We start from the raw sequence: 24224 nt of genomic DNA, 5'->3' as shown, positions 1-24224 counted from the left end.
AAAAATTTTTAAAAAGGAAAAATTACAAAAAAAAGTGAGAAGACAGAGAGAGACAGAGACAGAGAAAAGGCTAGAGGGGCTCCCTACCTGTGAGCTAGAGGCTGAATTATCAGTAGAAAATCTTAATTTCTCTTTTTTCCCTAAAATCACTACTTCTCAGGAGCCAGGGAGGAGTCTTCTTCTCAAAAGAACATTTTCTTAAAGGGCTGAAAATATTATTCTTACTTGGGTAGAAGCATCTTCTTCCTAGTAACTAAAAGTCTGAATTAGTCAAATCAGTTCACACTGCAAGGAAGCTTCTCTGTCAGATCCAGGCTCTCTGTGGGTCTCTGAGGAGAGCTTGCACCAGGTAGATGCCTGTCTGTCACCATGGGTAAAGGAGACCCCAGCAAGCAGAGGGAAAAATTGTCCTCATATGCCTTCTTTGTGCAGACTTGCCGGGAAGAGCACAAGAAGTATCACTCAGGGAACTAGCAGTTAGCGCAATGGGTATGTCGCTGGACTCCCACGTAGTCGACCGTGGTTCGCATCCCAACCTGGTGGCTTAAAACTCACGCCGGCCCCGAGAGGAGAATGGAGGAGAAGGGATTGCGGTGTGACCATCCCCCCCTGGGGGTGATTTCTCGCTTTCTGTCTCTATGTCTCTCTCTGTCTGTCTAGCGAGCACACCGCCCTATAGTGAAAAATCTCCCCCCCCCAAAAAAAAGAAGTATCACCCAGACTCTTTAGTCAATTTTGCTGAATTCACCAAGTAATGTTCAGAGATGGAAGACCATGTCTGCAAAGGAAAAGCTGAAGTTTGAATATATGGCAAAAAGTGACAAAGCTCATTATAACAGGGAGATGAAAAATTACATCCCTCACAAAGGTGATAAGAAGGGAAAGGAAAAGGATTCCAATGCTCCTAAAAGGCCACCATCTGCATTCTTCCTGTTCTGCTCTGAACATCACCCAAAGATCCAAAGTGAACACCCAGGCTTGTCTACTGGGGGTACAGAAAAAAAATGTGTTCTGAGCAGTCAGCCAAAGATAAACAATCATAGGAACAGAAAGCAACTATCCTAAAGGAGAAATATGAGAAGGATATCGCTGCATAACATGCCAAGGACAAAAGTGAAGCAGGAAGGAAGGGCCCTGGCAGGCCGACAGACTCAAAGAAGAATGAACCAGAAGATGAGGAAGAGGAGGAGGAAGAGGAAGAAGATGAAGATGAAGAATAAATAGCTATCCTGTAATGGTATGTGTGGAATGTGTGTGTGTGCTCAGGCAATTGTGCCAAGAATGTAAATTCAAGTGCAGCTCAATATTAGCTTCAATATACAGATTTTCATAGAACTGATAAAATTCTTTGTAGAGAAAATACTTTTTTAAGAATGCGGGTTGTAGTTTTTTTTTTTTTTTTTTTGGAGAGGTTTTTGCTATAGGGCACGTGTGCTCACCAGAAAGACAGAGAGAGACAGAGAGACCGAAAGCGAGAAATCACCCACCCCCCCAGGGGGGTATGGCCATGCTGCAATCCCTTCTCCTCCATTCTCCTCTCAGGATCTTGGACACGCACGCACAAACGCCCAGTGTAAGTTTAGGCCACCGGCTCCAGGATTTGAACCGTGGTTGACTACATGGGAGTTCAGCGACATAGCCATTACACTAACTGCTGGTCCCAGCAGGTTGTAGCTTTTTGAGGGGTTACTACAAACAGATTTTATAGCTTCTAATGTTGAATGTTCCTTAATATTTAATGGTTTAATTTCTTCACTTATATATGGTAGCCCAGCACACTCATAGGAAATTATTTTAATAGTGAATTTGGGTTTTTTTAGGATGTTGCATTTTGTGTTGTTGTTTTTTTTTTAAATTTTGTAATATATATATGTTTATATGTGTATATATACAATATATATGTGTATATATACATATATATTACAAAAATATATATATTACAGTATATGTATATATACACTATTGGTAGCCCAGCACACTCATAGGAAATTATTTTAATAGTGAATTTGGGTTTTTTTAGGATGTTGCATTTTGTGTTGTTGTTTTTTTTTTAAATTTTGTAATATATATATGTTTATATGTGTATATATACAATATATATGTGTATATATACATATATATTACAAAAATATATATATTACAGTATATGTATATATACACTATACATGTATATATACAAAATATATGTATATGTACATGTATACATATACACACACACACACATATATATTAAGTTTTAATTAGAAAGATAAGGCACAGAGGGTAGAAAAAAGAAGGTTACAGGAATATGCTTTAAGCAATAAAACTTCGAGGACAGTATTATATTTCGGATAAAGTTGATTTTAATTTCTCTGTGATCAAATAGTTTTAATGGCTTGTAAAACATTTAGAGTAGAAAGGGAACGTTGTTTATCTCATTATTAAGAGGGACAGCACTGGTGCAGCAAGTCTGGTCATGCCTTGCCATCTCAGAGGGAAGACACGGCATGCAACCAATCAGGGAACTTCACCCAAAGTCTTTCAGGGTGACAGTATCAAAGACGTTTGCCTTTTCAGTTTCTAAGAATCGATCACGCATCACATGAAAGTATATAAATGAGGCATAAATACATTTATTTCTAAAGGAGGTCTTTTTTATGGCTAAAATGATATTTCACCTATCCAAGATAAGTGCCTCTGCATTACAGCGTAATGGTCCTATTTTTTAAACTATTGATTGGTTGATTGTGTGTGAGAGAGACAGAAAAAGAGAGAGAGAAAGACAGGCACCTTCAGTGAAGTCTCATGTCATCATCTTCCCCTCAGCCTTTCCAGCCAGCCCGGATCATAGGAATGGCCATGCCCGGCCAGTACATGTTGACCCAGGAACCAAACCCTGATCTTCCATCTGTATTCAGCATTGTAGAGTGGCTTACAACTACAGTGCCACTATGGATGGATATATTTTCTTTCAACAGTTCTGAATTGACACTGACGACATATTATTGTTTTGGATGTTCTCTTCTATGCTCTAGAGTGAGAATTTTCTTTCTGTCCATATGGTTTTTGTCTATGGATAAAATAGTGCAGGCTATGTTTACATCGTATATATTATAGTAATTTGTCAGATCACTCCCCTCTTTAGGATCTGAGGTCCTCCCAACAATTTGGTCAACATTTACAGCCAACACAGCCTAGAGGTGAGAGCAAAGACTTCAGTGTTTATCAGCCTAGGTTTGAATCTTGGCTACTTACCAGAGATTTGGCCAAAATAATTATTTTTTTTTTCTAAATCTCATTTTCCTCTTGGAAACAAAATTAGTAAAATTTACCTCATAATATTTTGTGAGGATTGATAGAGGCAAAATAGTGTGGAGTTCTCCAGCCAATACATAACAGGCGACTAAGAGATGGTGGCTAGTATTACTACAACTGTTTCTGTACTATTAAAATGTCTTTTCTTCTTGATTTTTGGAAGATTTTAAAAGTTTTACTCTTATCAAACAACTTTATTTTCTTTTTAAATTTTACTGAGGACTTTCCTGCATCTCACCTTAACACTCCAATCCCAAAAATTCCACGCTTTTGGTTGGAGGAGAGAAGTTCTCTTTGTTGAGTCCAAATTGCACTTCGTTTTACCTTTGCTGGCTTAAGCCAGAGCACCCCAGCTATTAATAGAAATAATTCAGGCTGGCATATGCATGGGCAATGGTACTCTGCTTCGTGACCAAGGCTAGGGGAACATTCCAGGGATCATGGTTACTTTCACTGCCATGGGAGGGCCAGTGCCCATCCACTGCAACTTGACAGAGATGAACTTAAAGGAAAAGAAGTAAGGAAGTTAGGTCAGCATTTTTTTGTTGTTGTTTTGTTTTAGCATCTTTTTCTAAGGGAGAGTTCAAACTATGACTGTACCTCTTGAAGAATGCAACGCAATATAAGAATTAATGTAGACTTTGGAGTAGAACAGCACAGATTTGAATCCCACTCAGTCTTGCAATGACTGTGCAGCTTCCTCAATGTAGTTAATCTCACTGAATATGTTATCATATTTTTAAAGAAAGAAAGAGTATGATCAGCTATATGTTCCTGGATACTTATGAGAAATAAGTGGGACCAGCAGTTGGCATAATGGCTATGTCGTTGGACTCCCATGTCGTCTACTGCAGTTCGAGTTCCAGACCCAGTGGTTTAAACTCATGCTGGGTACATGTGTCTACATGCCCAAGATCCCAAGAGAGACTCACTGGGGGGGTGATTTCTCGCTTTCTGTCTCTCTGTCTCTCTCTGTCTTTCTGGTGAGCACATGCACCCTATAGCAAAAACCTCTCAAAAATAAATAAAATAAAAATAAAAGAAATAAGTGAAATATTTTTGCCATGGTGCTCATGAGATGATATCCCACCGTTGTTTTCATTCACCTAACTATAACGTACATTTCAAATTAAACACAACAAAACACTAAAATGGGTCTTCATTTACATGGTGTTTACTGCTATGCTGATGGTCACGGAATGCTGTTTCCCATTTTGTTGGATCTAACTAGTGAAAATTGAGCTGTAGACTGATTTTCATCTGTATCTGGCTCAGTCCCAAGACACAAATTCATAGTTCAGTATTTACCCAGCACCGTCCTTCCCAGAGTTGATGTTTTATGGCCTATCATTTCACAGTCTTCAGGCTGCCAAGGACATCCTATCATTCATAGCAGAGCTCAAATAAATGACTTATGACGGGAATTTTCTATAATAGGGAAAAAGACACAAGTCAAAAGGTTGCATTCTAACTGTGTTAGTATGGATTCTTGACTCATTTTCTTGCAAGCCAGCAAAGACATTTATAGCCATGGGGTGAAAATAGATGGCTTTCTTGTATTGAAAGTTGGAAGAAAATGAAAATTTTATTTTTCAATTGTCATTTCCTATAATTTTATAAAGTACTTCAAGAAGAAAATTCCTCCATATCTCTAGTAACCAAATAGCAATTCTGTGGGCCAGAATGTTCTTTATGAAAATATGTAATGCTAGGACATTTAAAACCCATTTTACTATGCAGGAAGTTTTGCACAATAGGTTTCTTGTCATTTTTAAACAAGAAAGTATTTATATTTTATATTCAACCACCTTTTCTGTATACAAACTTTAAAAATCTTATTCCTGATGAATGAATTGCTTAGAGTAAACTGTGTTTTTTTTCCATTTTTCATTTCTAACCAAATACCTCCACCCCTGTCACTATCACTTTGAGACAATTTCCTCATCTATGCAAATTTGAAAAATTAAAACTGATAGAATTTTCGATGCATTTCTCATTTGTCATCTATCAATGTTTTGCTTTAACTTTTTATTTTATATAATTTCAAACATGGGAGGACCAGCAGATGACGTATTGGTTATGTCTCTGGACTCCTAAGATGTTGACTGAAGTTTAAGACCTGGACCTGGTGACTTTAAACTTGCACTGGATGTGTGTTCACGCATGCCCAGAATCCTGAGAGGAGAATGGAAGAGAAGGGACTGTGGCCTTGGCCATCCCCTACCCCCACCCCTTGAGGGGTTGATTTCTCACTTTCTGTCTCTTTCTCTGTCCTTCCAGCAACCAAACATGCCCTATAGCAAAAATATCTCCCCAAATTAAAAAAACTTAAAACATGGGGAAATTTCAAGGACACTACAAGAAGCACATTTATACATAATGACTTAACTTCTTAAATAATTTTTGTCTCTATACATCTATAATACATAATATAGATAGTACAATGAATCTTCAAAGAGGTCAAGCAAAATGCCCATTATAAAAAACTATGCATGGATTTCAAAATATTTTTTGCACCAAAGTAAACTTCTGCCTTAGTTTCATTTTTCCATAAACTGTTTGAAGCTACCTCCATATATAGTTATAACATAAGTAACATTAAATATTTACTTTTCCTGAAACATTTTAGTCATTTGAAGATATCATTATCTTTCATCATTAAATTCTTTAGTGTATATTTTCTAAGAAAAAGACATAATTTACATAGGCAAATTACATATATTACAGGCAGGACATTCAATTGATAGCCCATAGTCATCTTTGGGCAGTTGACCAGTGTCTTTTATAGCTGTTTTATTCCTGGTTCAGGATCTTTTGCAGAGTTAAGCATTGCACTGAGGAACATATCATTTTAACTTCCGTTAACAAAAACAGTACCTCAGCATTTTTTTTTCTTTTTTCCTTGACTTTGCCTTTTTTAAAGGGTGCATATCTTTTTGTTCTTTTGGTAAGAATGTCACGGAAATGTGCAGTTCAGAGTGGAGTGTTGAATGTTAAGTCCATTTAAATGTTATCAGCCCAGAAGAGGTGGAGATGAGTTAAACATAATTATTGCCCAGAAAGCCTGTTTAGTTTACAGTGAACAAGCTGAGCTGCAGAACACTGCAATGCGACTCTGCTCTTTCTTCATTGCAGTGTTCACGCCAGTTCATGATATAAAGAATTAATGTATATGGGGCCGGCAGGTGGCATGGTGGTTAAGAATTAATGTATAGCCAGTTAGTTTGCCTGCATTATTTTCAAAAGGCCAATGTGAGCTCTTGACAGACAACTTGTAACTTCCGTCTTCATGTCCATCTCCTTGATACATAAACCAGTCTTCTCGGTGGTCAGTGCACGTATTTTGGGCAGCTGGATTCTGTGTGATCTGGGGGAATTGTTCTAAGCCCTCAGCTTAAATTAATTTTTGCTTCACATGCTGCACCTCGGTCTCCTTTATTGAAGTTGGTATTTCTCAGCACTTTATGTCAGAAAATGTGTAATATTGGTTTGAACCAACGTGGCTGATGTTAACTTTGATTTCTTGATTAAGCTGTGGTCAGCCAAAAGTTAAAGTTACTATAAAGTTATTGTTTCCTTTTATAATAAATACGCAGGTTAGGAAGGGATACTTTGAGCCTATATAAATATCCTTTTCTGAATCAAACTTGTATCCACCACATTAGTATTCGTTCATGATTTTTTAACTCCATCATTATTATTATTCATATATTTTTTGTTGGCATAGTATTTTAAGGAAGAATTTCCTTTCTTGTTTATTTGTTTACTTAGTCTTTTATCTAGATCACTATGGGCTTATAAATTCATATTTTTTTGAGAAGTTATACTTTGTTATGATTATCATTTATTTTGATGCTCTAATTCTAGATTTGACCTGTGTGAGCCTTAAAGCTGACGCCTGTGTCCTTTTAGAATATGTCTATAACACAGACTCATTTTCTTGTTTTACTGTCCTACTCTTGGTATCAACCTGTTTTTCAAGGCACTCTGGCTTCTTTTCATGGAGAATAGTAAGCATTTCCTGGAGAATGGTTTACCAAAATACTGGCACTAGGTATGCTGACTGCTTTCAGTGAGCTATTGTTTCTAGGCCTTCTCAATACACAGAACCTAGAGACAGTTCTAAGTTTATCTATTATCTATCTATTTATTTATCTATCGATCCATCACCTAGCTGTATCTATTTATCCATCATCTATCTTTAATGTATCTATCCATTGTAATTCTTGTTTTCATGCTCATATCCCCAGTTCCAAATCAACTCCACCAGTTACATTTCTGCCTTTCCTCTATTTTTAAACTTATACCTACTTCTCCAACAGTGGTAAAACCTACTCCTGTCTTCTCCAATACGTGCGCTCATTTCCACAATCATAGAGTACATAGAAAAATTTGAGTCACTAACTTACAACAAAAAGAAAAACTAGTACAGGTCATGTTGTTTAGTTAAAGTAGAATGTATACAGTGAAACATACAGATCTTAGGTGCACAATTAAGAGTTTGAAAAGTATGTATATACCTATGAAACTCACATTCCTATCTTAACTAAGATAAAGAACATTTCTATAATCCCAGAAATCTTTATTGTGCCTTTCCCCAGTTAATTTTAGCCCCCAAGAAACAAGTACCTTTTTCATTTTTTTCCAACATAGATTAGTTTATTTTGCCCTAGAATTTATATAAATAGAATTATGGGGTTTTTTTGTGACTTTTCCTTGTGGCTTTTTGTCATCCATATTATTACATATTATTTCATCCATGAGTGTTGCATGTTAAATAGTATTTTATTCTAGAAACTTACTACAATTTGTTCATCTGATCTTCTGTTAATGGATATGTCAGTTGTTTGGGGCTCCAATGAATAAAGTTATTAAGGATACCCTTGCACTAGTTTAGTGACCATCCTTTTTGCTAAGTATTTATGAGTGGAATTGTTGCATCAGAGGGTAGATATGAGTTTATTTTGTAAGAATGTTTTCAAAGTACTCATGCTATTTTTATATAATAACCAGCAACATATGAGATTTCTGTCTGCTCTAAGTACTAGCCCAAATTAGATAGTATTTGTCTTTTAAATTCTCTTTATTCTGGTTCTGTACTGGTATATTGTTTCCTTATTTGTATTTTCCTAATAACTAATGATATTGAATATCCTTTCATGTGGTTTTCTGATATTTGTAAGTCTTCCATTTTGAAGTGCGTATGAAGTCTTTTTAGCTTTTAACTGGCTTGCTTATTTTCTTTTAATTGAATTGTAGGTGGTTTTTGTATATTTGGAATAAAAGTTCTTTGTCAGACATATATTTTGCACATATTTTCTCTGTGTCTTGCTTATTCATGTTCTTATAAGTATATTCTGATTAGCAGGGTTTTTTAATTTTTAAAAAGAATTATTTATTCTATTCAACTTTATTTATTTATTTATTTAATTTTATATTAGAGAGAGAGAGAGAGCCACCAGTAATGGGACCATACTTGGCCATGTGGAAGTCCAGTGCCACAACCACTACCATGCTACAACACCCAGCAGTTTTTATTTTTAATGTAATTTCATTTATGACTTAATTCGTGGTTAGTGGTTTCTATTTTGTGTTATAGAGATATCTTTTTGGCCACAAAAACATTTTCTTATTTTTCCCTAAATGCAATAATTTTAGTATCTGGGCTTGTGATCTATCCCTTTCTTTTTAATGAAAGAGATAAAAAGAGAGAGAGAAAGAGATTGATTTTGTCAGGGTTTCTCTATGTCATGATCCTCCTGCCCAAGTCTCTCAGTTAGCTGGCCCTACAGATGTATGCCATTATGCCAGGTCTGTTTAGGATAGACAAATAATCAAACCTGGACCTCCCATATGGCCTCACTCTCTCAGAAGCACATCCTAGCAACCTGCACCACTAAGGCAGAGTCTTGTGCTCTATCTTGAATTAATTTCTTTATATTCATTATGAGGTGGAGTTTGAATTTATTTTATCTTCAAATATTTACTTATTCTGACACTATTTATTGAAAGGATTTTGTTTTGTTTTTAGAAAAAAAGGTATTTTTGCTATAGGGCATGTGTACTTGCTGGAGAGAGGCAGAGAGACAGAAAGTGAGGGGTGGCCACGCCACAATCCCTTCTCCTCCATTTTTCTCTCATGATCCTGGACACTCTCACACACGAGTCTGGCATGAATCTATAGCTGCCGGATCTGGGACTTAAATTGCCATCAACTACATGGGAGTCCACCAAAGTAATCGTCATACCATCGACTGGCCCCAAGATTTTCCTTTTGTGATCAAACTACCTTAGTTGATTTTGCTGAAAACTAGCTGACCAAGTAAGTATCAGTCTATTTCTGCAGTGTATATTCTGCTCCATCAAACTATGCTAACAAAATAGAAACCACTAACCTTATGCTAACATCGCATTTTTCTGACTATGGTAGCCTTATAGTGGGTCTTGAAATCAGGTAATGTAAGCCCACCCCCAGCTGTTTTTGGTAAGCATTTCTTATTTATTTATTTTAAATGACAAGTAAAAATAACATATATTTATTGTGGGACTTTAACTGCTCAGTCAGCCCTGTGGGATACAGCCACTTTAACCTCCATACCACCTGCTGGCCCAATCTCTAAGTTATCTGTAAGGTACCACCATTCATCTCAGTGTCTGCAGAATTTTCTTGTTTTATTTTATTTTATTTGTTGTAATTGCCAGAGTGTGTGCATGCTGAACAGAGATGGAGAGTGAGAAACAGAGGAAGAAAGTGCCCTCTAATGGGACATAGTCATGCTGCAATCTCTTCTCCACTTCTCCATCCTGTCAGCATTTGGGGGCACCACACACCTGTGCTCCGGTTGTCAAGCCACCAGGGCTAATACTTGAACCACACGCTTGGCCTATGGCATCCAACTTCCTTAACCATTAGGCTACACAGCTAGACCCTTAGTGTCTGCAGTATTACCAAAAGTGTCACAATCAGCAAGGTTATTCCAGTAACCATCAATATGATGTGTGACATTCAGGGTAAATTTATTATCTGAAAAAAAAATGTGTAATACGAGTAAAGTGATGAAAATATATGCTAATATATAATATCTTTTACCTTTCAATACTTACCAAGCAAACTCAGAAACAAGTTTTATGTACTAGGATCATTTTACAGATGAGGAAAAGTGATGGGCAAGGAAGATAAGATATTGTCTAAGATAATTCATTTAACAATAATAGACCTGGGGCTAGGACTCAAGACTTTTGAACCTTCAGCCAATTCTTCGAGAAAGTGCATTCAATCTGGCTGGAGTGAGGATGGATGAGAATGTTCAAAGAATGACTTAAAATTTTCAGTGATTCTGTGAGTCTCCGCAGCCACTTCTCAGCTGTGTAATTTGGGCAGAGGTATCCTCAGCTTGCTAAAAGAATTTTTTTTTGGTTCTTTCAGAACATCATCCTTAATTCTTTTAATTTTACAAGAGCAATAAGCTAGAACAAGATGCTAAAATATATTTCTCCTAATAAAATTTATCAGAATTCTCAGTGCGGTGAATTTTATGTCACATAGAATTTATTGGTAGGGAGGTATGAAAAATGTGCCTAAATCCAAATGGGTACTCAGGTTTAGCCTGAGAGTTCTGTCTCTGAACAGTGAGTTATTGAGATGCCACAGATGATGGGCAATATATCCATCCTGACCTCTGAGCAGACTTCATTGCGGATAATGTCATTCCAAAACTTTGTCCTTGAATATGTCAAATAGAGAAATTATGTGGTATCCACCAAGGAAACATCAACTCCTGATGTGCTTAATGGAATCTGGCCTGAAGTTTGTTTCATGAAGAATGAGCTTCCGTGAAGTAGAAGTCCTGAGTTATAGTTCCATTACTCCCCAGCACTAATAGGAGTAAAGGTACAACAGCATGAAAACCAAAGAAAAAAATCAGACTCATCTTTTTGTGACTTGATCTAATGACATTTCATGTTAAAAGGCTGGGGATAGTCTGGAGATTTGGGGCAGGAGGAGATTGGGCAGAATGATCTGATGTTAAATCCCAGCAGAAAAGGCAAGTTTTACGACTTCATTTTAATGTGCTATAGATGCTCATTAACAACCTTGATTTACCTTAACTATGATTTACTGTTTCAGAGAAAAACATACACCCACACATACATGTGTATATATGTATGCATCTTTCCACATATAGCTTATACATAGTGCCTTAAGTAATATATGTGATCAGATATTATATAATATACACACATGTATGTGAATATATATAGTACAAATGTATATATGTACATACATACATAAAATATATTGTTAGTAAATATACAAATGCTAGGACTTCAAAAATTCTTGGAAAATGGAATTAAAACACGAGTTTATTTTGGTGCAAAAAATTTTGAAATCCATTTATACTTTTCTCTTAATATGTATTTTTATAAACTTTTTGAAGACCACTTGTATTATATATATATATGCACACATATATGTATACATAGACATATATTTTATGTATAACACTGTGTGGCTCTTGTATGTGTGTGTACATAGACATGTGTGTATATCTCGTTAATTATTCTTACTCTCTTGACATTAGAATATGAACTTCATAAGAGCAAGGACTTCTGTCCTATTTTCTGTGTATAACCAACCGCTAGAGTTCCTGGTGGCTAATAGGCTTTGTAATTTGTGAAGTCAATGAATGAATGGACCTTGGACTTCACCAATTCAAATATTTATTTTACAAATAAAGAAAATTATTCTCTAGTTGCATGAGGGAGGAGAGTGGTTAAGGCTTTTGAATAGTGAGTGTTTTTGCTTAGTCAAGATAAAAATAGGTACCAAATTGGAAATACAATTGATCTTTAGAGAGTTCTTAATATCTGAAAGACCAAGTTTTCTCTGAGAACAACATTATTTTTCTCTAGAATGTTTTGGTCATTAAAAGAGAAAAATGTATTTTTCAAGAGACATTTTTGCTATAAGGGCATATGTGCTCACCAGAGACAAGAGAGACAGAGAGACAGAAAGCAAGAGATCAACCCCCTGGGATAATCGGCAATCCCTTCCCTTCCATTCTCTTTTTGATATTTTTGCACACTTGTCCAGCATGAGTTTCAAGCTACCCGGTCCAGACTCACACTACAGCTGACATGTGGGAGTCCAGCACTTTAATCACTATGCTAACTGCTGGTCCCAAGAAAATGTATTTTAAAATAGCTAATACTTTTTGCTGTTGGTTTGAAAGAAATGTTAATTTTCTCATTAAGTCTTGCTGTTTCTTGATGCAGTTTTATAACCAGCACATAGGGGTTGAACAAATAAATCCAAGATGGAATTAAACACCGATAAAGAGGCAGGTGCTAAGTTGCAGAGAAGAAGGGGAGTCTAGTGAAACACAACCAGGTGAAAGTATTCACCTAGGTGGTAGCTACGTAACTACTAAGGTTATGTGTATAGTTCATTTGTAGATTTTTTTTTTTTTTAGTTTATTCATTCAGTTCTCCCATGAGTGTCAGAGAGAGGGAAAAAAGAGAAAGAAAATGACACCCCTAACATGGTCTTCATGCCGCAGTTCAATCTCAGTGTCAGACAGCCCACAATGTGGGCATGTACACATGTGCCCAGCATGCTTGGAAAAGTCCCAGTAAACAAATGCAAGGCCTTTCCCATATGGATACAGTTATGTTACTGCTGTGCCACTGCCTGCCCCATGTGTGACTCTCAGCCCCCTGATTGTGTGCAGCTCTGAGCCCAGGCTCAAGTTCTCACCATAGGTGTGTTACAATGCATCGACAGGAAATAGCTCTTACATAGCTACTTAGATGTGCTATGAATCCTTTTTTTGAACTAATTTTAGCTCTATGGAAGAGATTAGCATATTTAAAAAAATACTTTGTGTAAATTAGTGTCAGAGTAACTATTTGGGTGGAATTTTCCTTGATAGTACCTGTCTATTCTGAAATTCTAGAATATGTTCTAATTATGTGTTCATTGAAATGACATAAAAGAACCATGATGGTAGATATTGTTTCTACTTATTATTTTTCTTACATAGAGTGCTTGGCCATACATTTACGCATAGTAGATGTTTGCTGAATGAATGAGCCTTATTTGGGGTGAGATATATGTTCTGTTTGTTTCTACATCCTCAGTACCTGGTTTAGTCTTTCATATTTAGTGCCTTTAACATTATGTCATTCTATCCCTCTTTATCTATCTGTATCTATCATCTATCTGCCTATCTGTCATCTATCTCTATTTTTCCCTTATACTTTTTTAAATTTATAGTTATTCACTGTACATCAATACAGTATACAAAATGAGATTTTTTCATACAGTATATATTGTATTGGCTCAATCAAGGATAGTACCATGTATGTTATCATCAACAAATAATTTTATATTTCTTGTTTCTTATGTATTTTGTTGTCCTCCCCCTTGATTCCCTACCTCTCACCCTCTGCAACTCCCCCTCTTCTCCTACACTGTCTCTCATATGTACAGTTGTTTTCCATGCCTTTTTTCACATTTTATTAATTCACTAAAGATCTTTATTAAAGACTACAATAGCAAGTACAGCTGATATATACATATTTATGAATGCATGTCTGACTCAGGCATAAACCTCAGTGAGTAAAGCGAACATTCTATAAAGCAGCACCTTACTAGGGCTATATAGCTTACTGCAGTCATTAAATCGGTATTAATAGGTTTTATAATGCCTTTTTGAATTTTTTTACAAATAATTTTATATTTCTTGTTTCTTATGTATTTTGTTGTCCTCCCCCTTGATTCCCTACCTCTCACCCTCTGCAACTCCCCCTCTTCTCCTACACTGTCTCTCATATGTACAGTTGTTTTCCATGCCTTTTTTCACATTTTATTAATTCACTAAAGATCTTTATTAAAGACTACAATAGCAAGTACAGCTGATATATACATATTTATGAATGCATGTCTGACTCAGGCATAAACCTCAGTGAGTAAAGCGAACATTCTATAAAGCAGCACCTTACTAGGGCTATATAGCTTACTGCAGTCATTAAATCGGTATTAATAGGTTTTATAATGCCTTTTTGAATTTTTTTAAAAAAATTTAGTTTTAATAGATCAAAATCAAAAAATGCTAAGAGAAATTTGCTTAAAACTTAAAACCAGGAAAAAGGTTAGAATTCAGTTTAAATAGTAGGTAGATGAACCTATCAACAGTTCAAGAGAAGACAAAAATCTTTAAATATGGAAATAGAAGCATCAAAGAAAATCAGTAATTTTTTAGTCTAAAGTCAAAAAATTCTATTTCACTAGTTCAGATTCATGTAATTAATCTCTCTTCTATTTAATTTGCAGTGTTACTGTGGTCTGATCTTTCCATTTAAACCATGGAAGTTAACATTCATCTCCGTACTTGTCCCTACCATTAGGCTGACCATTCTCTTGACTGTTTCTTGTACTCTTATTTCTGTGTGTTCTACTTCAGTTTTCCTGATATAGCACTCCTTTCAGTACTTCTTGGAGAGCTGGTGTGGTGTTGATAAATTCTTTCAGGTTTTGTTTATCTGAGAATGTTTTTGTCTTTTTTTCAATACGAAGGATAATCTTGCTGGGTATAGTATCCTTGGTTGAAATTGGTTTTCACTTAACACTTGATTCTTTTTAGGGTATCTCTCTTTATGGAATTCTTCCTTCAAATTATGGAATGATTTGGTTATCTCCTGGAATTGGTTGTCTCTTGCATCTCATTAAATTTAGTTACAACAAATATTCAGAATTCTTCTCCTTACATTTCTGTGATTTCTGGTGTTTTATCCATTGTTGATGATGAGTTATTCTGTTTCACTGGTGGAGAGGAATTTCCACGTTTTTAATATTTCTTGGGATTCTGTTTTGATTTTTAGCCATCTGGTGAGGTATGTACTTCTTCTTCTTCTTTACATTCTTTCTGTTTAAATAGGTTTCTGTAGGTGTTCCCTATAGTGTATGTTAGCTCCTTGCCAGGTTCTCTAATCGTATATGAAAAGGAACTCTAGAATCCACAGTAGCAGTCTGGGGGGTTTTGATTTTAAAGAGGAGAGATTCTTTCCTTCAACTCCTACAGAGGAGGAGCATGAGAAATAGTTTTCCTAGAGTCTCACTATTTGAAAGTGGGTGTATCCTCTTTCAATCTTCCTGTTTCCCAAACAGTAGGGCTGAGCAGCGTAGACTTAATGCAAGGAGGAAAGAGAAGTTGTGGGCTCACAGTGCGATGCATGGGGGCTTGCAAATGGATTTTCCTTATGTCTGCCTGTGGGATAGAGGAAGGACAGGATGGTCCAGAGACCAGGCTGTAACCAACTCTGATCACTCCTGCTGGTCAGTAGGATTCTGGAGGCAAAAGCAACCACATGTAGAACTTGGAGGCGAGGCCTCCTATGTCCATCTGTAGAAGAGGAATGAATTGATTCAAGGACCAGCCCATAGTGGCTTTGATCACTCCTGTCACTTGGTGGGACACTGGAGACAAACACAGAGCAGAAACCTGTGGAATTTGTGGGCATAGCCTTCTTTTATCCACCTACAAGGTGGAAGAGGAGCGTGTAGATCCAGGAACTAGCCTGTCTCCATCTCTGATCACTCCTGCTGGTTGGCAAGATGTTGTAGACCAAAGTTTCTATCTCTATTTTTTGACACAGTATTTTAATAGTACTAATAACCAATTTACCAGTTTTGCTGGGGCTGGCCCTGTATCATCTTATAGAGGGGGGATTCTCTGCACATTAAGTTACTCAATAACTATAGATATGCTGACTGGTATTACTAGCTTTCTTTTGGAGTTTGATTCACAAATTACTGAAGACTAGAATAGTTCAATGTTATTTGTCATCTTTTCAGGCTTTAATGGATGTTTAATGTACAGATTTAGTTGAAAAATATTTTTTTAGTCTAGACTCCCTTAGGGTCTAGACTGCATTGTGTGAACCGCATTGCTTATCAATGGTAAGAACACAGGACATTATTTCCAGAAGATTTTTCTGATCCAACCAAGTACCAATGTGGTTTCATAAAAGGATTTTCTATAAACCAGAAAGATAAGTGGACTCAAAAACTCAAATACATTATGACTGTGTTTTAGAGATGGATCATATTGAAAACAAAATAAAACAAAACAGGTGAAACAGTAGTACTACTAAATAAAAACAACAAAAATTATTGAGCCTTCGTGATGGGTTGAATTGTGCCCCCAAAGTGTATATATCAAAGCCCCAACTTCTAGTGTGACTGTATTTACAGACAGGGCTTAGAATGCTGCGGAGGCCATATGACTAGGACTGTGATATGGTAGAGTTAGCACCCTTAGAAGAAGAGTGCTTCTTTCTCTGAATAAAGAGATCATGAGGGCACTCTGTGAGAAGGTGGCAGTTTGCAATTCAAATGGATAGCCCTCATCAGAAGCTGACACCCTAATCTCAGACTGCTAGCATCCAGAACTGTGATAAAATTGAAGTCTTGTTTAATCCATCCAGTTTATGGCATTCATTATGACAGCCTAAACGGACTAAGATATCTTCCATAATCTCAGGTTGGAAATATGAGATTAATCCTTCTTTTTCTTTTATCTTCATCTATCTATACATAAATAATATTTTATTTTGGGACCAGTAGTTGGCATAATGGCCATGTCACTGGACTCCCATGTAGTAGATCATGGTTTGAGTCCCAGACCTGGTGACTAAAACTCATGCTGGGCGTGTGTGCATGTGTGCCCAAGATCCCAAGAGGAGAATGGAGGAGAAGGGATTGCAGCATGGCCATCCCTCCTGGGGGAGGGCGGGTGATTTCTCGCTTTCTGTCTCTGTCTCTCTGTCTTTCTGGCCAGCACATGCACCCTGTAACAAAAACCTCTCAATTTTTTTTTTTATTTTACTTCACACATTTTACCTATTTAAAAATGATTCCTCTATCTCATTTGCCAGATCCTAATTTACAATCTCTCACCAGATGATTACGATGTTTATTGTATTCCTATGTCTCCAGTTTTCCTCTCAGGTCATTTATTCATTCTCCACATTATTGTATTACTAGAAATTTCTTTCTAAAGTTTAACATTGGTCAGATTACTTGCTTGTTTAAAGTCCATGAAGGTATGTCCTGTGACAGAAGCCTGAAGTCCAACATATTGTGTAGCAGAAGAGGCCCATCCTGGATAAACATCCTGGATGGAATGTTCTAGACCCATCCCTTCCTGTGTTTCTGATGTCTTTAACCTTAACAAGATACTTTAAGTTTCTTAAACACTTCTGTTTCTTTCAGAACTCTTACCCTTTTTATTCTGCAGTTTAAAATTCATTCACCTCATTTCCTTTTCCTCTTTGTGATCAGTGAAAATAATTTTTTTATCTTGAAAAACTCAACTTATGAACTTCTTTCCTGAGCATCTTTGTTTCCACAGTAGTAAACTAAATCACTCTCATCTGTATATACCCTTCCCCACCCACTGACACATAACACAGCCATAGCACCTGCAATTCTCTATTCATATGTTCTTAATTTATTTATTCTTGTACATCTGTTCATTTATTTTCTATGAGTATTTTATTCTTATTTTTCTTTTTATTTAATAGAATCAAAGTTATTAATATGAGATGGCTCTACGACTTTTTTCTTTCTCCTAGAAACAAAAGAGAATTTTGAATCTACCATGCCAATTCTATTTTTCCTGTCATTGTTTCAAAAATTCTTGAGGCTAAATTGGAGATAAGATATGTAGGTCTATGTAATAACATGTTGAGAGACAGTAGAATGGAGAGAAAAGTACCAAGTAGCAGCTAGAGCTAGACTAATAAATACTCAGCCTTTTATTTTCTGTTGCTCTATGGTCTATTCTGGTGTCTCCTGTAAGACAAAATCAACCAGGAATAAGAAGGCAATGGATTCTGTGTGGAGCAATGCATAGAAGACAGCTTTTCAAGGCATAAAATCTAAAGAAGCAGGGTTGAGAGTGATTACAGGTAGTAAAATAGAGAATACCTCACCCAGAGGACCATTTGTCATGGTCACTAGGTAAGAGTAGCTCATAGCAGCATTCTCTTGACTCACACCCATCTCATTACCTTTTCCTCAATTAGTTCCTACAGTCGAACTTCAAGGTAGGGTGGGAAACATTTTGGAGAATGCCTAGACTCTAATTGCATAAAGGCTAATGCCTGATTACAGAAATCAAAGTAATTAAAGTATTTCTAGAAAGAGGAGGGGAATAGATGTCAGGTGGTCAAGAATATCAAGTGTTCACCATACTCAATGCATGAAAGTAAACAATATAAATGAATAGAAACATTGTTTCTTAATCTAACTTATAATTACTAGAGCACAGGTTGTATAGAACTAGGATTTAAAAATCATGCTCCTGCAAGATGGGAAAAGTAATACTTATTCCAGGTCTTCTAAATATCTTTAGCATTATGTGTATTACATAATTTAATATATATAAATCAAAAATCTAAAATCAGTCAGGTGGTATTTTGACTTCCATTTCAAGTCATTTTATTTTCTAGATCTTGCTTATAATTTCTTTTAACTTTAAGTTGAGAAATCCTTAAAAATCTTTTGGAATTCCTCATAACTATAAAGGACATGCTATGACTTACCATTGTACAAAATGTAAATTTGTGATTACATAAATGCAACTGATATGTGTATTGATTTAGATTAGCCTTTAGTAATTATGTAAGTTCATTATTATTTCTGCAACTCTACTAACATATTTAATGGCAGTATTGAGGTAATAATTATTACATCATACTCTTGCTTATAGAGTGGCATCTCCTAACGGTGCTCTGTCAAATGCCTGTTTTCTAATAAACTTAGAGTTGTAGCCTTGAAGTATTGTGACTTAGGAAGATCAGCAGATGGGGTAATGATTATGTCACTGGACTCCTGCAATGGCCAAACTCAGTTTAAGTTCTGGACCTGGTGACTTCAAACTCATGGTGGGTTTGTGTGCATGTGTGCTCAAAATCCCAAGAGGAAAATGGAGGAGAAGAGATTATGGTGTGGCCATAATTCCTGGGGGGGTGATTTCTTCGCTTTCTGTCTCTGTCTCTTTGTTGAGTGCATGTGCATGCCTGATAGTAAAAATCTCTTTAAAAAAAAAGAAAAAGAAAGAAAGAAATTGTGGCTGGGAAAATTGTATTTAAAAACATTAGCACTTTTAAATATTCCAGAATTTCTCAAAGTCCTTAAATAATTATGATCAGGGCCAGCAGGTGTCAAATGGAGTTTAAAGTGACTGGATCCCAAATGGCCAGTTGTCCTGTTTGAGTCCTGGACCCAGTGACTTGAAAATCACACTAGATAAATGTGTGTGCATGCCTGAAATCCCAAAGGGAGAATGGAAAAGGGATATCTGCATGGCCATTCCCTCTGGGGAGTGATTTCTCACTTTCTCTCTCTCTCTCTGGTGCGTGCACATGCCCTATATCAAATAAAAAAATAATAACAATGTTCATTGAGAATCTTTAGGAAAGAAATATATTATGCAGACTTTTCTAAACTTATCTAATCACACAATCTTTCTTTTTCAATAAAAAACCTATTGATGTTTATCTGTAGTAGTGCACTGGAAAACAGTTTGCAGAAACAATAGTTTAAATGTGTTAGGAACGAATCACCTCCTCCCCTTCTCATTTAATCATTTCCAGGATTCGATAAAGGAACAGATGCTTATATATTTTAGTAATATTACCAAAATTTTAATCTAAATGAAAGCTTTTTAAAGCTCATTTTATGCCATTCAATTGATCATCGAATCACGTCATTTTAGAGCAATCATGATAGATGCTCATTTTGTGTTGTGTCTTTTTTATTTTAAATTAAACTATTTGTATTTCTGTTCTATAAAAATCTACATTTTCTTGTGTCTCTTTCAAAACTGTGCTTCCTTCACTGAAAAAAAAAGTCCAAACAGGAGAAAAGCTTTAAACTTTTACAAGAATATCTATAAAGAAATAATCAGTCCATTATTGGGATTATCTTTTTGAGTCATGTTAGACAGCAGTTGCAATAAGGAATATTTTCAAGTCATTTTTACTTCAAGATATAATTTTCAAAATTAGTAATAGATTATTTATATATCTTGAGAGGTATCTTCTATTCATTATATGAGACTATGTCTTTCTTTTAAATAAAATAAAATGTGGCTTGGGCAATGATTTCTGAATAAGCTCAATAAGCACTGGTAATGCCATCCATGATTATACAAAGCTTGATCATGAAGACGCAATATGATAGAGCTATAAAAAGTTTGTGAACAATTTATGCTTTCTACATGATAAAAGAACTAACTATGTAGAGCTTTCAAAATTTGGGGCACTTAAAAAAAAACTTGTACTTTAACCCCATTTATCCATACACTCTTTGCAATTTTCTAGTATAGTGTTGTTATTTCAGAAGATGGAATACCAAGCATGTATTAAACAATGGAAATATTTACTTCAGCGTATTTCCTCCCATTGTGAATATTCCTAGGATGAAGAAACTCTAGCATGTATGTTTAAAATGTGATGTTGGGTCATCAGGTGGTGTGGATCCCATATGGCTGTCTCCACAGTTTGAGTCCTGGACTTGGCTGGCATGTGTGCATGCATGCCCTAAATTTGAAGAGGAGAATGGAGGAGAGGGGATTGTGGCATGGTTATCCTCCCTGGGGTTGATTTCTCTCTTTCTCTCTCAGTCTCTCTCCACCAAGAGTACCTGGCTTATGACCAAAAAATAAATAAATAAATAAAAAGTGTTTTCACATATTTTTCTAAACTTTGGTTATAAGCACTCAAACTCTGGTTAAGGTACAAATTAGATCATATTCCATTTAATGAGCAAGTTAACATAACTTTTAACTTATATCTCCAACATTCAGGGAATTAATTTTTCTTCAGGTTGGGCTAATAGTACAAAAAACCGGCCCTGGATAGTGTGGTCAAGCACTCCAGGGTCTTTCTGTCTCCTAGTTCAACTCCCTGCTTTTATGTTCCAGCAGGAACATCTCATGACAGAAGTTGGGCTCCCAACTCTTACAACTTTTGGTTCATTTCCTTCAGTTGTCACAAGCAAATCTCTCCTGGGCTAGGTGGTTCTACACCAAAAATAATGGAAATCATAACCCAAGAGACTAAAGCTACAACATTCGCAAATGTCAGCATCTGAACTCAACCAGAGAGAAGAGAAGTTCTTTGGGGAACCTAACCACATACACTTTGTCCTAAAATTGTCAAGATTGTGTAAGAGCACGTAATCGTACAGTCACATTTGACTCCTGGCAGCCATTGTTCATGTTTTGTATTACTGAAACAATATTCTGTGTCTGGTACTTTTTGAACATATTGGTACAAAGCCATAGAATAGTAGAACTAAACACATCTTTAAACATTATTTATTAAATTTGCAAATGATGAAAGGGGAAGGACAAAGAACATTTATTCAGTAAAGTAATGTTGTGATCCTAAAACAATATTCAAAGACACATTAGCAATTCTCAAAATTCTTAAATAGTGCAAACCTAAACTTTCAGGGTAGTAACATCTAAAAAATCATTACCACAAAGGTTTCGTGAGAATCAGAAAACGAATGATGTTTAAACTTACTTTAAAGGCCAACATAATTAACACTGAATCACCAGGATCAATTTTAAGAAAAACTAATTTAAAACTCTTCATATTATCATGGTATTTAAAAACATACTTTAAAAAATGTTATCATGACTCTTTTTAAAAGTAAAATTGAAATGCCTTTGCATATTTTAATAGCCGAAGAGCAGAAATAGAATAAAATAATTTTCCAGGTACAGCCTAAATTTTCTTTGCTATTATTTAGCATCACTCCTAAAATTATGGATCGATAAAACTGTTACGTCTAAAGATCATAAAAGTACCGTACTGCTCTCTAGTGGTAACATCTTTGCATCTGTTCGAAAACATAATATAAAATTAACTAACCTCCAGAAGTGAAATATGCAACAAATAATGACTTTAAACAATTTTCATTCAATAGTATTTGTTTGTAATTAGGCTGTATAATATTTTGTTGAGTGAAAATTCATGGTTACAGTCCAGCACATAAGTAAACCTACTATGCAAGAGATATCCAGTTCAGTTGTGTCAATAGAGCAGAATTCAGTTCTGCCTGTGCTTTCATGTTCTCTGATACATGTGAATTTGAGATTTGAGGTATCCTCAGGTAGAAAGTAAGGAAGAAATAAAATCACTGGAGACTAAAATGAAGGGCTGGGGTTGTGTCCACCTCTACATGCAGAAGGTAACTGACTTCTATGGGGTTAGTCAAAGAGGCACCCATCTCTGAAGAGTGTGAGAAAATCAGGTGATTACAAAGCACAGCTATCTCCATAGTTCCTCTGGCCAATCACACAAGTTCTAAGCTAATAAGAAAACTCAGGAACACAATAGCAAGAAAACAACCCAAGCAATGCAATAGCAAGAAAACAAACAACCCAATTATAAGATGGCAAAGAACCTGAAAAAAACATTTCTCAAAAGAAGACATACAAATGGCCAACAAATATATGAAAAAATTCACATCACTGATATGCAGGGCAATGCAAATTAAAACCACAATGAAATATCACCTTATGCTTGTTAAAATGGCTATTATCTGAAAGATGAAGATAGCAAATATTTATGAGGGTATAGAAAAAGGAAACCCTGTACACTGTTGATGGGAATATAAATTAGTACAGCCACTGTGGAAAAAAAAAAAGTATGGAAGTTCCTTGTAAAACTAAACATAAAATAGAACTACCTTATAATCCAGAGAATCCTTGCAGGCATCTCCAACTCTGCCTCAGCTGCCTTTTCTGGGTTCAGCTTCAAGACTGTGAAGCCCCCCAGCCAGGGTTCCCCCCTTCCAGTCCCCAATGCTACTCAGTTTGGCAAAGTCTCTCTCTCCCTCTTCTTTTCTGTCTCTTCTAACATTTTTTCTCTTTTAAAGAACAGATTTCTGTCCCCTTGTACCCATGTCTTGCTAATTTGTCTCTTCCCTCACCTAGGGCAGAATCCTTGCAGGTACCTCCATCTCTGCCTCTGCTGCCCCATTCCTGTGGCTCTTGCATCAACTCAAGGTTTTCCATTTTTAACTCAATTTTATTTTCTTTGATGTGTTTTCTGCTTTTTTTCTCCTCTTTTTGTTCCAGTTCTTGCCTTCTTTTTCCTTTGGGTTTTCTTGCTTTTCTGTTTCCCACTTGCTTTTTCTTTTATCTTATCTCTTATTTTACTGCTCACCACTTACCACTGCCTAGAGAATTCTAGGTACATAGTAGCCGAACATCTGAATATGGTGAAATTTAGAGAATTCTTTGCCCCTCACTGTACTGGTTGTAAAAAAAGTAAAACTCCCCTTCATAAATCTGAATTTCAAAACTCCTCCTGTGTTTACTACACTGGAGGACACAGTAGAAGGGAGAAAATAGCACTGAATTGTTTCACAGCAAAGGGAAACACACGAGCGAAGGGTTACAAAATCCTTCTCCAACAAATTAGTCAAACGTGAATAATTCTCCAACAAATTTCCAAAAGTCAATACCAAATGTCTAAATATGGGAGAAGAGCCTCAAGGATGAGAGAATCAAGTAGTACATCTCCAGCAAAGGAACACTGTAACTTGTTCCCAAGTAGGGAAAAATTAGAGGATATTACCAAAATATCAGAAAAGAATTTAGAATAATTATGGTAACAAAATTCTATTAGATGCAAGAGAAAAGAGACATTTAGTGGCAAGAGATGAGGAAGTCCTTCCACGATATGGAATGAAAATTGGACACCATAAAAAAAGAATCAAAACAGAACCGTTAGATATGAAGGCTTTAATACAGGAAATCAAAACCTCTCTCAAAAAATTAAAGCCAGGTTAAACCATGCAGAAGATTGAATCTTAGAAATACAAGGCAAAATTTCTGACCCAG

General features: G+C 36.0%; 1 pseudogene; it reads left to right on the top strand.

The window, feature by feature from the left end:
* The first annotated feature begins 369 nt into the window (after nucleotides 1-369).
* On the top strand, nucleotides 370-1220 carry LOC106736090 (high mobility group protein B2-like; annotated as a pseudogene).
* The last annotated feature ends 23004 nt before the right edge of the window (nucleotides 1221-24224 follow it).

This window comes from Tupaia chinensis, unplaced genomic scaffold (genome assembly GCF_000334495.1).
Source record: "Tupaia chinensis unplaced genomic scaffold, TupChi_1.0 Scaffold000634_1, whole genome shotgun sequence".
Taxonomy (NCBI): domain Eukaryota; kingdom Metazoa; phylum Chordata; class Mammalia; order Scandentia; family Tupaiidae; genus Tupaia; species Tupaia belangeri.
This window is presented reverse-complemented; position numbering and strand designations above follow the sequence as displayed.